Raw genomic sequence first — 19301 nt, forward strand, 5'->3', positions numbered from 1 at the left:
AAACAAATAATCTCAATCAGGCCAGCTATCGTACTATACGTAACAAAAAAAACTTTAACTTTCCTATTTTCCTCAATGAACTCAAACAATGTAACTGGTCAGCTCTAAAACACCTTCCACTGGAGGAAGCAGTGGCCCATTTCAACAACACATTCCTCCAAATTCTTGAGCATCACGCCCCCTCACGCTTAATTAGAACAGGATCCAAAGCTGCCCCTTGGCTTTCTAAAGAAACCAAGCAAACAATGCTATTAAGGAATAAACTATGGACAAAATGGAGAACTACTAAAAACCCAACTGACCATCAAAACTTCAAACATCTTAGAAATACCACAAAAAAAAACTTACCCATCTTGATAAAAAGAATTATTACCTTCAATATCAAGAACATCAAAATCATAACCCCAAAAAATTCTGGTCAGGAATCAATAAACTGCTCCATCCAGGAAATACCAAAACACCTACTCCAGCTAACTTAGCACAGACCCCACCCAACTTAATAGCCAATACATTCAACAACTTCTTCAATGAAACAGTCACCTCTCTTGCAAAGAACATGACTCCCCACACTTCCCTTAAAAACACCTCCCCTCAAAATAACACCCCCACTCTAACACTCAGTACAGTCTCCACAACCTATATACAAAAGTTACTCTCAAAACTTTAACCATGCACTCCTTCAGCTGACCAACTACCAGCTGAATATCTGCAGCTAGCATCAGCAGAACTAGCATACCCAGTCTCCATTTTAATTAACAGAACAATAACCGAATCTACTATCCCTTCCCTCTGGAAAGTCTCCCATATCATTCCTCTGCATAAAGGAGGAAACTCTAATGAACTTTCTAATTTCCGTCCTATAGCCTTATTATCACCACTATCTAAAATCATGGAGCGTTGTATACACCAACAACTTTTACATCATCTTTTACATAATAGCCTACTTTCAGACTCCCAACATGGCTTTAGACCTTTCCATAGCACTTCCACTGCTCTTCTCTCCTTCACAGACACTATCAACAAAAATCGCAATAACAACCTATACTCTTCTGCTTTGTTTCTTGACCTCTCTAAAGCCTTTGATATGGTCAACCATCAACTTTTGCTAGACACTTTTAAATCTCACTTGAACCTTAGAAATTGCACTGGTTTGACTCTTATCTGAAAGATAGACAACAAGCAGTCCTTTGGGACAGCCATCTCTCCTCTCAGCTCCCGATCACTATTGGTGTCCCACAAGGATCCATCTTAGGACCCCTTCTCTTCTCCATATTTATAAACAACCTGTCTATTTCACTCCCAACACCCTCATGTATTCAATATGCAGATGATTCAACTCTCATCTGTTCTGCTGTATCTCCAGCTGAACTTCATTCTTCCATCTGAAAAGTCTTTACAGCGGCAGAAAAATGGTTCCAAGATATCTGTCTCCTCCTTAATCTCAAAAAACTAAATTATTACTATTCTCTCCAACCCTTAAATCTGCCCCTCTTTCCTTTTCTATTGTGTCTGACAATGGCACTATCATTACACCAGATAGTTCCACTAAACTACTAGGTGTTACAATAGATAATCAACTAAACTTTGATTATCACATTGACTTAACTATCAAAACTGTTAATAAAAAGATAGGTGCCCTCTATAGACTTAAGCCCTTTCTAACAGCAACCACCAGGGTGTCTTTAGCCCAAACTCATCTTATCTCTACATTATTATATGCCTCCCCATCTTTTATAAACCTTTCTAAATCTAACCTTCAGAAACTTGCCACAGCCTACCACAGCATTGCCAGGTTTGCCACAGGTTCCCCATTTCTCACACATCATTGTGTTAATCTCAGAAAGTTTGACTGGCTTGAACTTCAAAATCTCATTCTCCTACATCAATTAGTTATTACCTATAAAATTCTCCATTACCCTTCTAATACACCCATACTAAATAACCTTGTTGTCCCTTACAGGAATCTTACTTCCCTTTGCACAGCTAACAAATTACTAGTGGCCACCCTCAAAACACACAATAAAGCTGGGGTCTCCTTGTTTACAAATACCATTGGCTCATACTGGAATAAACTTCCCATATAACTGACCACTCTAGGCTCATCACAACTTTTCAAAAAACAACTAAGAAACTATTTTAAAACTCACTGGCTATGCCCTTGCTCGAATCCTGACTGACCTCAGCTTCCATCTGTCTTTTCAGCTCTTCCCACTACTCTTCCTCATGTCCCTATCACTACCATTACCCCTCCTCTGTAGTTCACCTACCATCCACTTGGATATTACTTTTCCCATAAATTTACTTCTCTTTATATTACTGCAACCTATCATCTCACCTTGTATCTAAATCACCCAACTGATGAAATCTGTTTCTTAAAACTAGTGCCCCGACACAAAATGTTTATCAAAATTGTTAATACTGTAAATAGTTGAATAGAGTCTTGTGTGAGTTACTGCTTTATTTCTTCTTTAATTACTCTTGCAAAGATTTTGAAATAGAAATCCTCACTCTATGTTTAGTTTTGATATATTACTTTTGCACTGTTACTATGCTACTTGGGAATAGTTCCACTGTTACTATGCTACTTGGGAATAGTTCTTTACATGCTTATAATTTCTATCTTATTGTGCTATTTTTGTTTATTTTTATCATTATTATTTACTAGTATATAGTGGAGCTTTTCTCCTCGGGCCTCTGCTAAAAATGGACATGTATCCAGCCAGACTAGCCCGGTCAATAAATGTAAAATAAATAAAATAATCGATTTATTCATAACGTCTATTACCCTAAAATTAAACTGATGTGAAGAATCAGTCTCGGAAACTTATTTAGCTAAAGAATTACTCATAACAAACCTCCTATATATTGATAACTATGCCTGAATTATGTAGATTTATTGGTGATAAACCTATGTTTGTACACCATAATTGTTCTAGTTTCAAACAACAATTGTGTTATAAACATACACGTGATAATGTAGTATGCAGTAGGACCACTAATTATGGCACTCAACCCTGTTTTGATTGTTGTTATTGTAATTCTATTGAGAAAAATAGTGATTTTATACATCCTTTAACCAATATTGTTTTTTCTTTTAAATGTTTTGCCACTTGTAATATTAGCAACATTATGTATCTTGTTACTTGTAGGAAATGTTGAAGTTTTTATGTTGGTAAGTCAGTACGACGCTTGAAAGATAGAACAATCGAACACAATTCTGACATTAGGAGATATGTTATGACTAATTCTTTAGCTAAACGTTTGAGTCTGATTCTTTACATCAATTTAATTTTAGGGTAATAGATGTTATGAATAAATCGTTTAGAAAGGGTGATATAAATAAGTTGGAAAATAAGGAATATAAATGGATTTTACAACCGCAAGCTGATCTCCCACCTGGTTTGAATCAAACTGTATTGATCAAGCCTGTACTTAGGATGAAACATGCCATTTTAAAATGATACTTTAAATATTTTGTACTGTCTTTTTAAATTTCATGCTTGATCAATTTCAATTGGCTGTGTGGTAAATTATGTGATATTTAAATGATGTTACTTAGACTTTATGATAGCACTAAGGAAGAGTACTTGTTACCTGAAAGCTTTGCATGGCAATAAACTTTTTTTTTTTTGTTACGTTAGTGCGGAGTCTACATGTCCTCTCTGTAGTCGCATGGGTTTCCTCCGGGTGCTCCAGTTTTCTCCCACATGCCAAGGACATGCTGGAGGTGGATTGGATACTCTAAATTGGCCCTAGGCATAAGTGCATGTGTGCCTTCCGTGGAAGGTTGATTGCCAGGCTGGCAACTCGACACCGTAAAACTCCATTACCAATCATGAGTGGACAGGTGATCCGCTGTGGTGACACCCTAACCAGGAAAAGCTGAAAGAAGAAGAAGTGCGAGTGGTTTGTTTTTAGTTTGCTTCTTTTACTTAACGCACTTTGACTTTGGTTTTGTTCCTAGTAATGGTAATATGGTATAACTGCTGCTCAAGTAAAAAAATATTGTTGTGATTACTACTCACATTATTTTTACAGTACTATTTAGATTGACGTTATTTATATTCCCCCATCAATGACTAGGGAAAAAAGAAAACTGTTTGTATCCCAGTCACCCCAATCACTTTTTCAATATTTTCAAACATGTTAAGATATTCTCTCTTTCATATATCAATTCTTTAAAAATGTCAAGTTCCTGGTGAAATATGAGGTCACATGAAATAGTCCTTGACAATCTCACTAGTTGGTCTAACTTTATTTTTATAATGATGGTTGTTAGAATATAATAAATAAGAATTAGAGAAAGTTGGTTTACGGCAAAGTATACTGACCATTTTCTTATTATAATATATACATTTACAACAATTAATAAAACTGTTACTGGGAATATAAGTAAATCTTAAAAAAAAAATTACACAGTTGAATATAATCAAAATAATTCTTCCATTTCTCTTATGATACTCTTCTAGACTATAAAATTATCATACAGAAAACTTAAATGTAATACATTGTTTATACAACATTGACTTTCATACAGCATTACTCATCCATAACCACATGCCGATGTTTGCAAAGGCTAAAGCTGAGGTTGCTCCCACAGCCACAGTGTTATTCTATCTCAAATATTCATCTTCAAAATAAAATTGTTTTACAGAACCAGTTCCATAAAAGTAATAATTCTAACATTCAAATTCGATACAAAATTGTCATTACACACAGCTTCACTAAACTATTCAAGATCCACATTGTGAGGAATTGATGAAAACAAACCTATTACATCAGCAATAGTAAACATTTCAGAATCAAACTCAAGTTCCATACATTATTTGCAAAAAATGCCATGAATCATGCAGAAAGTGCTTATTGTCATCAAAAAACATATTCTGCCAATGGTTCAGTCTCATATCCTGTAGAAAATACAACAGTTGTCAACAGGTGATCTAAATGATTTGTATATACTTTAGGCATACCAAGGAATGTAGTTATTATTAGGTGACCAACAAGTGAAAATCCCTACGCTTTATTTTTCCTCGTTATCAATAACTTATATAAGTCAATACACCATATGCAATATTAAGTTTGTTCTTGAAAGTGATTTCATATCAGTCATCAGCTAGAATATTAATCTTTTGGAAGTAGTCGGCAGAAACCATTACCCCCCCCCCCCGGTGTCATTTCCCTGTTAGTGAGATAATTTGAAAGTTTGTGTAGTCGCTCACTTTCATCTTTAATCAAATTGTAAAACTTGCTGCTCTTATGAAGGAAATATGAGAATGTTCTGAATTCTGCCCCTCACAGTCACTCAGAAGTTGTTATACATGGATGTAAGGGGGGAATCCAAATATCAGTTAAAGACACACACATGAAAAATTACACAGCATTCATAAGTCTGAATTAACTATTGTGTTGTTTACACACAGTTTATTATTTTAAATATATACATATCAGAAACAGCTGTACTATTTGTATGAGGTAGTGACTGGGATAACGCATTAGAATGTAGCAAAACTTACTGACAATTACTTTGAATGCATCATGGTCATTGGCTCTGCACAAATACATACCATTCCACACAATGTTAAAACTATGAGCTACCAGGTTATAAAATTAAGGTGCTAAAATTTTTGATCAAACATCATTATTTTTTTGTTAAAATTTAGGACAAAATAATGTGACCTAGGTGTATTTATTTGTTCTTGCATATTACAAAATATATTTCTAACTTACAATTTTGTGTCATGATGTTTTAGTCATATGTTTTTTCCTTGTGATTTTTTTTTAATATTTAATGTACTAGTATGGCAGTATTTATTTTGATAGAGTGTGGAACAATATGCAGATAAAGCACTTCATTATGGTGTCAGATTTCTAAACTGCTCTGTGTGTGTGTGTGTGTGTGTGTGTGTGTGTGTGTGTGTGTGTGTTGTGTGTGTTTTCCATTATACATAATGTGATTGCATGCTATTAAAGAAATTCTCATGATTTGCACATACAGAAGACCTGCAGCCTATAGCAGCATTTTATGGGAGCCAACCTAGACAAATCGTAGACACTCACCATTAAACCAAACTCCCTTTTCATGGGAGACTTAACTACCCCTCTACAGATTAGGAAACACACACTGCCTCATACTCGCAGGCAGAACGATTCCTGGACTTTATTATTACAAATGCCCTTGGACAGACAGTGTTCATACACACCAGAGGTTCAAACATACTAGGCCCTGGTACTCATCAATATGGGAGAGTGCTAGCCCCCCCCCCCCACACACACACACACACAGTGTCAGGTCCTCAATGGTGAGGTTGGACTGCAAAGCTTTCTCCTTTGAAATAAACATTAACTCAGTAGCCCCAGCAAACTCTGTAACAGTTAGGAACTAACTACTCCAAAGCAAACTATCATCTATTAACCAATAGTTTTTGAAAATTCAATGCTCCCAATAGTTTTTGAAAATTCAATGCTCCTCTCAACTGCAAGTCCCCAGTAACCTATACAGAATTTTTCACAGAAACCCTGTATCGCCATGTAAATGGCTGTATTGAGGCTAATGTACCTACTAGAAAGTAAGTCCAAAACAAACTCTAAAAACATACTGGTGGAAACCTAACCTTAATAGGGTATGTAACAAAATGAAAAAAAAATCATGGCTAAAAAAATCAGGAAGAGCAACTCCCATAATGATAGGAGCTCTCTAATTAAATGAACAGGAAACTAAGGGGACTAATTAAGTCCAACAAGGCCAAAAAAGCTCATACAGCAGTGTGCCAAACTGGTGATCAATTATGCCACCTTCACAGAGCACAGCAACATAGTGAATTTGTTGGCTGACATATTCAGCTCAAACTTCATCCCTCCCCTCTATCCCTGCCTTCTCCCATGAAAATACCTACTAGGATACCCCCCCTCCAAATATTAACAAGGAGCAGATCCTGGTGGTGCTCACAAAGGTAAAAAACACAGCTTCATTGGACCCGGGCAATATCAAGGGATGTCTCTTAAATAGCTTGACACTTGACCTATCAAGACCACTTGAGTCACTTTTCAACTACAGCCTTAAAACAGGCTTTGTACCATAAGAATGGAGGACTGCAATATTTATCCCACTTCATAAGGGAGGACCAACAGCTGAGCCCAGAAAAAAAAAACAGAGCTATTAGTCTGACTAGTCATTATGCTAAGCCATATATGAATTACCATGGAAATAATCAACAAAGACACAGGCAGCCTTTAGCCACTGGACCCGACCCAGTTTGGCTTTGTCAAGGTAAGGTCATGCCTACTAAACCTGGTGGACTTCTTTCAGAAGGTCACCAAGGCAATGGATGACAGAAAAAGGTGCATACTACCTACCTGGACCTGGCTAAGGCATTTGATACAATATTCCACTCGGGTATAGTTTGCAAACTCACAGAACTAGGCACAGACCCCAACATAACTTGATGGATTACCAGCTGGCTCAAAGTCAGTACCCAGGAAGTCAGGATTGCTGAGACCACCTCCACCAAGAGAATAGTCATTAATGGGGTATCTCAGAGCTCTGTACTGGGATTACTCCTATTTGGCATCTTGGAGGTAAAGGCTAGTATTAAGGGCCTTTGGCTGAATAGGTTCAAAATGACTGCAAATTGGGAGCTAATATAAATCCCCCCATGACATAATACATCTTACAAGAGGGTCTAAGACAGGCAAATGACTGGTGGAAATGTCACAGATTAAAACTCAATGCCAAGAAATGCATTACAATGCATTTTGGGAACAGTACCACCCAGGCTAATTACTCCATCGATAAGACACTTAAGAGTTGACCTGGTTGTCAGGGATCTAGGAACATACATACACAGTAATCTGGCCTTTACCAAACGTGTGGCCAAGGCAGTAAGAAAATCATTCTATGGTCACTCAACTTATAAGGGCATGGCACCCAGATCCAAGGAAGTTGTAGTGCCACTTTATCAGATCCATCATTGTGTAATGTCCCTTTTGGCATGTATCTGACCACACATATGCAACAGTTAGAATGTCCACAAAGATTCATTTCAATGGGTATAAACACACTGTCCTATATGGATCATCTTAAAGCCATATCTCTGTACTCGTCTCCTACAGGTTACTGCAAAATAAACAGCATCAGCACCACTAGATCCAAGGATTTCAATTTTGACTGTGGCATAAATAAGACATGTCAGCAAGGCAGATGTCTCGGAGGATCCCAATGCTTTGTAACAGGCTCTTCATCCATGTGAAGCAGAGTCCATCCCCAATTCCAAGCGTAACCTCGGCCAATGGATGGGAAATTGGAAATTTATCCTGGGTCTGGCCTCCATGTCTCTGATAGACCGAGGCAGCCAGTAATACCTAAATTAACAACCCCCCCCCCCCACATAACCTCTGGAAACATCCCAACAAGCCTCCTTCTAATAAAAGCCCATGATACATAAGGACACAATTGGTTTGGGTTGCACAAATAAGCTTATAAAGACCCTGGTGGTCATCAGCTCGATACATACTTATGAACCTATAAACTTTCCACAGGGTCATCTAACTGATAGGTACACATATTGCCACCTGAAGAGTTCCCCCATAGTCTGGCCCCATAAATGTAGACAGCAGGCCATTCAAAATGGTGACCACCACTGCATGTTACAGGTGCTGTTAGGTATATCTTGGTACTGTAGCAGATGACCCCTACACACAGACACCAGACTGTGATGAAGATGACACAGAACTCCATACTGTCTCAGACACATAGCATCACTGAACATACATTTAGACTGTTGAAGGCCCATTTCTGTTTCTTAGATACTTCTAGCAATATGCTGCAGTATGCTCCAGAGGCCTGTAGCAAGCTTTTCATGGTCTGTGTCATTCTGTACAACACGGTGCTACAGAAACGTTACAACACAGGGGTACCATAGCACTGCCTAGCACACTTAGGCTAAGAGCAGAGAAGGATCCTAATGAGGAGGTAGAGAAATCAGCTGTGGTGGGACCTTATCCAAGCAAGAGACTGGAGCAATATATCTTGGAATTAGCAAAGAGGTGGAATGTTGGCCATAACTATGAGCCACAGAATATATCGGATGCATGTAATAGCACATCCATGGCCATGCATTACAGTGCATACTCTGGCCAGTCTTTGCATCAGAAATACCACAAAGGCTAGAGGAGTGGACAGGACCCAGTCTTTGTCATTTGCAATGCTGAGGTTGTACAAAGTTACAGAGGACAGCAATAGCATAGGTAGTAGGGTTATACATGGTGAATGCTATAACCACATACATAACTATGAGGCCTGGGACATTGGCAGGGTGTACCAAGTGTCAGGACTGGAGACATCCTGTGGAATGGTTGGCATTTCATGGTGGATGCATGTGCAGGAACCCTGCTATGGCCCCTGCTGCATGCAATCTAGCAAAATGTTGGCAATGATGGACCTATGACACAGCACAAGTATCACTCACAGTTGTGCCAGCACTGCATTATATTACCCTGGATTGGGTTGCCCAGTGGGATGGACTCAGAAGTGGGTCAGGTACATCCTTGGGAGTATACTCACCCAAAGATGAAGGCAGCTACTGACAGTGAAGAGAGCGATACCATCTCCAGAACAGTATAAGCCTAGCATGCACCCATTCCCTAGGATGACCACTGTGGTCAGTTGCCTACTTCTGCATGAATGCACCAATGGCAGCCAAGAGGGTATCCACTGACCTCACCAGGCATGTCTGCCCCAGCTCCCTCAACTCAGCATCACTTTGCATGTGTTGCAGAACATTCCACTGTCCCTCAGTGGTTACTGATCTTCACAAAGGCCACAAAGCATACACAACATCTCTGACTTGGTGTGAAGAGTGGCTGTATGTGCCTGCATCTCTGATCTTTACTACTGTTCATTGATGTTATGGAGATATATCCAGGTCTGGGAAAGTCCTAGAGTCATGACGGCAGTAGCCAACTACACACATCTCTGCAATGCTGTTTGCCTACACCTCAGAAGTAGTGCAACCCTCATATGCCATCTGTGGTGGTGGTGATGCCATTGTAGCAGGGGTTGGGCTGACACAGGTAGGATGACTTATGGTAGAACAAAGGTAATGCTGGGTGAGAGGGGTGGCCTCTATTGTCACCTCAGCTGTAGTTGACATGACTGTGCCCTCCACTGTTAGCAATGCCAAAACTGCCACTGTAATCAGATTTTAGCACGTGCATGGCACCATTAGTCAGCCACCAGTAATCCACTGAAATAAAGCATGTAGAGACCTGTTGCACTGGGTTCTTTCCAACAGGAACCTGTGAATGCATACAGCTAACAAACCTGTAAAAAAGTTGGAACATATCTGTAACTCCCACTACTATGTGGAACGCAGACTGAAACATGTCAATCATGTACACACCCCATAGACACATACATACCTTGCAGTGCACATTGTCACTAACATAATTGTATATGAATTTAAACCACTGATAGGCACAAGTCAATCATTGTCCTACAATGGCACTTGGCACTACTCACCTGGTGCATCCCCTACACACATTCAAATTGTCATCACCAGCCCAACTACCACATCCAAGCCATGAACAGGTATGATGGTTGTTTCCCCTTTTCACAGGGAGGGCTATCAGGAAATATTCCATCTACGTGAGACAGCACTGTGCTGGTGATCCACTTCCAGTGCTCTCCCAATCCCTGGCAATTTCCATGATCCTAGTATTGGCGGTCTTTCCACGCACCTATTGTATTGTCCTATTGTGCCACTCAATGTTTTGATTTCCTGCACTAGTCCCTACCACACCTGCTCCTGGTGGGTCCAGCCCATATTACCCTTGCCAAGAATATTCAAGTTATGGTATGCAGAGCTTGTGATACCACCTCTATATCCAGTGTGGTTAACTTCTTCATCCATTTCCATTCCTTTTAGCAAATGGCAGATCATGCACATCCTTGGTTTACACTTATGGATCAGAGTGCGTGTGTGTGCGTCAATCCTACTGTCCACAGCTCTGTGTGCTGCTACAGTGTAACCACTCTGACACTGTACCATTGAATGGTTAATATAAGCATGCTTGCTGTTCATTACACATGGATAGCTAACACTCTTTGTATCTGGTGTATATCATGTGTATATGGCACAGTAAGACAGTCTACATAGCATTACAATGAGTTGGTGTCTCCTGTCAGGCTGAGCACCACCACGACTGCAATCTGTCCTGCTAGTTCCACATCTTGTCACATTGTTCCCCCATGACTGCAAGCTATCCTGCCAGTTTCATGTGCCTTATCACATTTATCTCCCACAACATGAAGGCAAACTAACTGTCCAATTCTTGGTTCCTTATTATATTCAGCCCCCTACCTGCCCCCTGTGCCCTCAGGTTGAGCCTGCACACTCTGCCAGTCTCCTGTTATGCCATGTGCGATATCCTCCATCTGTTCTACCATGCTCCCTTAAGTGGTGAGTGCACTCCTACGATAGGTGGACAGCACCCAGAACTCTGCATTTGCTTGCACACTCTGGCTGCCATTTCTCCCACCCTGGAGCTGACCTGATGGATGGACATATCTTCAGAAGGCACAAACTCCGGCAAGGTTCCTGACTTCTGCAGCGAGTGAAATAATTCTTTTACAACTACTACCAAGTTATAATTGGTAGCACATACTGGGGAACTATGAGAGCCTTCTTTAAACCAACTTGCTAGGGTGGTGAGGGATGCCAACGGCATTGCCCCCTCTTGCTAACACTACCTGCATACGTATAGCAACTTGAAGAGGAGCCACCCCAACATCTGCCAGCAGGAAGAAGGGGTTAGGAAGACAGACTTGCCTTTTTATCACAAGCTCTCTGTTCTTGCATTGCCATCTGCTGGCAGGGATATGCTGTGCTCATTACTATTTTTTATGTTTTACAGCACCACAGGAAGCGTAGGCAAACAGGACCACCTGCTAAAGTAGAACATACATCTGAACAGCTGCAATTTTGTTTTTCTTCTTTTTTTCCATGTTTATTTCCATGTCTTTATTTCTTTACTACTATTACTCGGCTTTGTTGTTTCATGTCTCTCCATTTAATTTACTGTTTTAATAAACTTTATCGCATATCATTGACTTGATGTATTAGTATATTTTGTTAATCACTTTTCCATTGCTTTTATGTTGCTTTGCTGTTTTTGCCATTTACTTTAATAAACTGTAAAACATATCACTGAACATACGTATGTCTTTTTTTTCCACTTTTCATACTACTTTATTTAAGTTGCCTTGTTTTGCCCCTGTTTTCTTCTGCAAGACCAGTCATGGTACAGGCAGATATGAATTGGTGGTCATCATGCTCTGCATTGGCCACTGGTCACTGCCTCAGAAGCTGGGTCTCCAGCAATCTCTCATCCTGCCTATTTGTAAGATGATGAAGGTCACCCTGTTGGGAGACCAGGAGGGCTAACTGGTGGCCTCAGTTGCTGCTTCTCTAGTGGATGGGTACAGACTCCTCAAAGAGAGGGGTACACCTGTGTAAGTTCCCAGTTATGCCTGTTGAGGAGCTGTGTGACACTTCAACGCACATTGAGTCAGGTGTGCTATATGCATGCTATTGCTCCTGATCACATAATTCATAGCACAGATGGCTCAGTTGTATAATACATGCCATCTCTATGAACACAAAGACTCATTATGCAGCTCTGTTCTCTGCATACCTAATCACCATCAGGCCACATCATGTTAACTTCACTGCACTATTTACCGCAACACTATTTTGTGTTCCGATTCCTTCACAGGACAGCTAGCATTTAAAGTGATAATCCTGCTCAGGATTAGGATTATCCTTAACTATACTGTTTAATCCTAGCTGCACTAGTACACCGCAAATGGTACATTATTTCAGGTCTGGATATTACACTACCTGCCACAAGTACTGTGATAAAAGTTGTAAGCCGTATTTGGGCAAAACACTAGATCATTCTGGAGGAAGCTAAGCTACCTGATACACCCCCTGATCACCTCTTTAATAAAGTGGTTTGTTTTTATGGTCGGAGTAACAAAATATGAAAGGAAATGTATGTGGGCTACACATTCATTTAAATATAATAAATTCATCCAACAGTATCTTACAGTTTGCAAACAAACTACATGCGTATAGTGTTCATCATGAAAACTTTAGCGAAACAAATGTTCATATTCTTCCTACTTGTGAACTGCTTTAAGGGAATGAGACGTTTCCAGCCTAGTGATACTGAACTAACTGTGAGACTGCTATCAGGAACACGTGAGAGATTGAGACGACTCATCATTTAAGCAGCCTGTATCATCTGAGATTAGTCTGGGAGTATGTCAGGGAGTTGTGAGCAGGATAGTCCATATTTTGATGGATGCAGAGAGATACAATCCAGGTAACTGTTGGTTTCAGTTAATCTTTTTCCCTTCTTAAGTGCGATTTCCTGAATACTGGTCTTGCTGTATACTACATCTTCCTTCTCAGTACTGAATTAGGTCAGAGCTGTATCCATGCACTTAACTTCTCCTGTAGGTAATTTTCTTTAAGCGGTGTTATTCCACTTTCCCCTATTCAGATGGAAATAGCATGGAAGTAATAATCCTTGGTTAGTGGGTATTATCTGTACACCCCGAAATCCCCAGACAAGAATTATGCTGCTATTTTCTAATGGCATTCGGTTCTTTTCAAGTTCTTAGGTGAAAATCTTTCCAACAACAATATAGGCTAATAACATATGCACATACACTATGACTCCAAATGTGGCAGATCAGGCCCATAGCAACACTTGGAGGAAGGGTATATTTCTACACCATTGGAGGGAGATCATTGACTAAACTGTTCATAACACATTTAGTAAACTAATAAAACAACTAAGCTGACAAATGGGAAACTGTAAATTAAATGTTTCATTCTTTTATTACACCAAGAACTTCATCAGAATACCAACATTCTACCAGTCAAAATTTCAAAGAATAAAGTCACAGGACCAAATCAGCTAACCAATCTCCAAACACCCAATACTGTAACTATGTATAAATGAAATACAAATTAAAAAAAATCATATAAAAACAGATGCAGTAAAATTGAATACAGAAATGCAGTTCATTTAAACAGGATTTCCTTTTAAAACACACTTGATATTAACTTATTCCATGCAACCCAGTAATTATGACAACAGCTAAGAGTTGACATTGAACCTTCCTTATTTCTAACTCATAGTTAACCCTATTATACCTTGCTCTAAGTTGTCAACAACAAAAAATACAAATTTCCTGAACTCTATTCAAACTCCAAAATATTTAGCTATCCCTTGGTATGTAGGGCTGCCTCAGATTGAGGAGATAATTTAATACAGCATCAGTACAAGACACCTCCCACTCACTAAATACAGCTGGCTTTAGGATATTAACTGTATCAGTTAGTCCAGTCTAGCTCTGTATTTGGGTTATGAGCCCAGAGGTGAAAAAAATGCTTAAATACTTCATAACCTGACCTGTAAGTTTTGCAGCAATTTACTTCTTAATTTGCCAAATCCTATTACAACTATCTACCTCACCAACAAGGAATATTGTTTTTCATGCCAGTTTAATTTATGGTATAATATCAATGACGTTTTTAATTTCTAATTCACAGTGTAATTTGTTAAAAGACATAAATGATCCTAGATGCTTCTTGGATTCTCTCTTTTATCAACATGGTACTGTCGTGCAAGAAGAACTCATGCCTTAGGAGACTTGGGAACTTAATCCTGACCTACTTCACAATTTGAAACTTGAAGCAAAAATAAACCAGGTTGTTAGTGAACAGGTGGGGTGGGGTGAACATAGAAAAATCTTGTCCAATGCAAAATGTACTATGTTGTTACAAACTACTACTACATACAATAATCTGCAAATAAATTGTTTTCTGGCAAAATAAGAGAATCCTGCTGAACAAGAAAATGAATTCAAAGCCATTATGTGGTCTCTGCTTCTTCGAAACAGTACAGAGTATGAAAGGTTACATTACTGACAATGAATAAATATGTCACAACTTATGAAGCAATGATGATGGCATTCTATTGCTAAGATAATTAATCTAATTTTTTTGCAAAGATCACAAACTTAATAATTTAGCCCCCAATATCAAAGTCAAGAGGAAATAACTAAATGACAGGGCAAAATTTCTGCAAGACATGACATACAATTATCTTGAAGTAAACAGTAAATCGTTCACAGTCTAACAATACTTTACAATTTCCAAAGCCATATGCTTTTATGATAGCACTGGAAATAACACCTCAGTAGAGAAGGTAATATAACCGTTCAAAACAAATTCCAAGATCATGGCCATGACAACTCCATGCCTCATATTCAGACTATCTTCTTAGTGAATAGGGCTCCACTGCTACTCAATTTTACAACTTGATTATTACATAATGTTTCATAATCAGTACTGTAATCTTTTCAAAATGATTTTCACACATAGAAATAACCCCCCCCCCAAATCTTTAAATAAAATAACATCCTATTTCATTTATAATGTTAGATACTAACATTCAACAAAAACACTCAAAGCAACTGCTCTGTTACTATAGCCAATTCAGTTGGATTTCCTGCATTATAAGTGAAGAAAGAACCACAGCTCAGGAATCCAGCTTAATCTTACCTCATAAGAAGTATTAATTTATGTATTTGTTGACCAAGGCAGTCCCACTAGACAAGTAGGGCATCGGAGAACATCCCCTACTTGATGAGGGGGGAACAGTGATGTACTTTTAGAACAAAAAGGAATTGAATTTGCAGTTCCAGTTAGATGCTACGAACAAACCTGGGCTGAATAACATGCTGTCCCCTAAACTGTATCCTTAAATCTAGAGCTGCCAAATTGAATTAAATTTTGAATAAATGTTTTAAATAATGTATAATTTGTAAATATTATTGAGTGTATTTGTTGTATGATAACAGATGAAAGTTTATAGTGGTTCGCTGATTTTTTGGGGGGTTTTATATGAATTATCACTTTAACTGACCAACTGATTTGTTTAATTGCTGGAACATTTTAATTGGATATGGCATTTGATGTGTTGATATATTTTACCTCTGATGAAGCCTCTTGTGTGTGGGCAAGAGCACCAAGATCTATTAAAATATTATAATTTTATGAGCGAGTTTTGTGTTTTACTTTTGTTATATTGGTTATGTTTATTTTCAGCCCTGGTTGCTTGCTGGAGGAGTCAGGAGTGTACTTTCTGCTGTGGTTTACTTGGAATATTCCAACTACTGTGAGGTTACTTCCATCAACAGCCATTATTGACTGTTGCAGGTCTTCTCTTACACAATCCATCCATCTACTTCTTTGCTGGGTGTCCTTGTTTCCTCTTACCTTTCTCCTGTGTCTCTCAAATCGTCAACAAACACTTCTTCAGTATCCACACTGGACTCAAACTCTTATTTCTAAATGCAGAAAAGTTGGTATTAATCCCCTGCTTCATGCCACTGTAGTTAAAAGACATTAAGTGCACCTTACAATAAACAAAAAAACTTAAATGCTGTCCCAACAGCAAGCTTTCCATCGAAAACCCTGTCTCACAATGTGGCCTAGATATTGTCAGACAAGCAACTGGGGGTAGGAAAAAGGAATTAAACAGCAACAGCCAGATCACCTTCTGGGGGGGTGGTTAACAGGTCCCATTGTAGCAGGATCTTTGTACACAAAATACAAAAATGGAGGCATGGACTGTAGTGATTAAGGAGGAAGTTGCAGACCTCTTTAATGAGAGCCTAATTCAGTAAGGAGTCAATTCTAATGTTGGAACAGGTCACCACATGCTTTCCCTGGGCTATTTCAATGATTAGGTCAAAAAGAAAATACTTCAGACCCTCTAGTATAATGCAGTGCTGTTACCCATGCTCAGGCAATACTACACCCCCATAAGGGGAACAGATATGTTGGGGGATCATTTAACAAAGTTACATCTTGAATGCCAGAATGGATGGAAAAAGACTGATGGAGTGTTGTACCTACCTTACAGTTATTTTCCCAATACTAGCTGTTAACACATTGGTTTTGCTTGCAAAGTCTACCCTTGTATGCTTCACTACACAATGTACGCTCTACCATCAAGCCCTTAGCATTCACACACCACATTGTAGTTTTCAACCTCTTAGCACAAAACAAATCAGGACATAGCCAAAATAATTGTGGGGACAAACCCCACAAATAGGGACAATTTTAAACTTTATACACTTCGAAAGTTTCTAGAATAAAAGGCTGTGTGTTACCATGCACTTTCTGAAGGATATGAAATCTGAAACTCAAATGTCTGCCTTTATTTAGTGAATTCAGTCCTCACGGATTTGCCATAAAAATCCAGAAACAAAATCACAAATTTTATGAGGACCAGACTGAAAATATGAGGCGAAAATCTGGGACAGGTGAGAGATATGTTGTAAACCAATTGTTTACACAGAACCACGAATACCATTTTGCTTTAGCAATCTGTGTAAAAACAGGACCTTCATATTCAACATGAATAAGAAAACTCTCTACATGCTAACTCTAACTGCTACACGAACCACTTCCTATTCATACTGCAATGGCCTTCAGGAACTTAAAAGGCATCAAGCATCTTCCCGCAATCACAGCAAATATTCCTTGTAATCTTGACCCATAATATCAGAACAGGTCAGTAATACAATTGTGTATATTAAAATAGCAGTAGTCATTAGGAACCTAAAAGTGGTTGTGCCTTCGTTGAAGGTCGAGCTGGCATCTCGGCATTCGTGAAAATCTAATGCCAATCATTAGCGGACTGGAGTTCCGCTGTGACGACCCCTAACCGGGAAAAGCTAAAAGACAAACAACAACATTAGGAACCTAAAAGCAAATCAACCATATGCCCCCCCCCCCGGCACTCTCCTCTGCAAGCGGAGTACCTACATAAATAGCAGGTGTACCTGGCAATCAATACAAATCTTGACTGGTCTCTCCTAAAATTTCTGATTTTGTGATAAAACAGTTAGTTCCATACATTACATGTATACCTTCTCTTCTATAAACCTGTGTCAACATTCCAACTGAAAAGCACAGCTATTTGCAAAACATCCCTGATTTAATGGCCTTTGTCCTGGATTCATGGGTAAATGAATTAAGTATGGTAACAAGCAAGCACAAATCAGTTTGCCTATGCTGTATGGTATCATACTAAACAATCACATAGCCGCTCTCATCTATTCTACGGGCAAAAAGAGTATCTGTCATCAATCACTCTGTGGTTATACTACAGTGCACCATCTGGAGTATCCTATCCTCTTCCACCGTGCAGCTCTAGGTTAAAAAAGTGTGTGTGTGTGTGTGTGTGTGTGTGTGTGGTGGGGGGGGCACAAGTATCCTTACAAGTGCTAAATGGAAACATCTTGGCTTTACACAGTCAGGTGCTGTTAAAGGCCCTACCCATTAAATATCACATTCTTCTGTTCACCTATTCACTTTCAAAGCCTACCCCCCTGACATTTTCTGCAAACAAAAGGCATCAGCTCTATATGTGATGCTCCACTGGACAGAAACTCAGTACTTACAGAAAAAATGAGTAAGTATCAGACATAACGAAAATGCCATAACCAGGGAAATCAATGACCCTACAAAGGCTGCTGTAATTTTCAACACATCTAAATCTAACCATTCCAAGAAACGTCTGTAACAAGTACTAAAATCAAAGTACAGCATTACATTATAGTACTGTACTGATTTTCCATATCTATTTTCTCCAGTTATTAATAATTATCAGATTGAGATAACATACCCGTTAATAAAGAAAAGTACTTTGTAATGAAGCTCACCATTCTACACATCTTAATGATCAATAATTTTCTACTAACACAAAAGGCAGGATCTACAAGGTTTGAAATTCTAGGGTGCACATTCACAATCAGTGCTGAAATATATATATATATATTTTAAAAGTGGTATCACTTCAATTTAAACTACATATTAGTGCCATCTCAAGATTTGTTTTATCCAAGTCTGTATCCAGACACAGATTTAAGGCACAGTAATTAGGGGTAGCCCTGTCCCTTTATACATAGGAAAGTCCATAGTTGTCCTGTAAAACCTCACTTTTCCATAAAAATGTCTAACGTTGAGCACTTGGAAAGGTAACCCTAACAGAAATGGCAGCATTCTGAAGAACAACGCTAACGTGGATGCAGTCTTCTACCATCCCCAGCCTGCAATAATGCACATAGAAACAAAAGGTGCACTACTTCAGAAGAAAATTAAAATAATGCAATGCATGTACAGACAAACCAGAATAGGGGGCTACTAAGGCCCGGT

Source organism: Protopterus annectens, chromosome 4.part1 (genome assembly GCF_019279795.1).
Source record: "Protopterus annectens isolate FY-2018-M chromosome 4.part1, PAN1.0, whole genome shotgun sequence".
Lineage (NCBI taxonomy): Eukaryota > Metazoa > Chordata > Ceratodontiformes > Protopteridae > Protopterus > Protopterus annectens.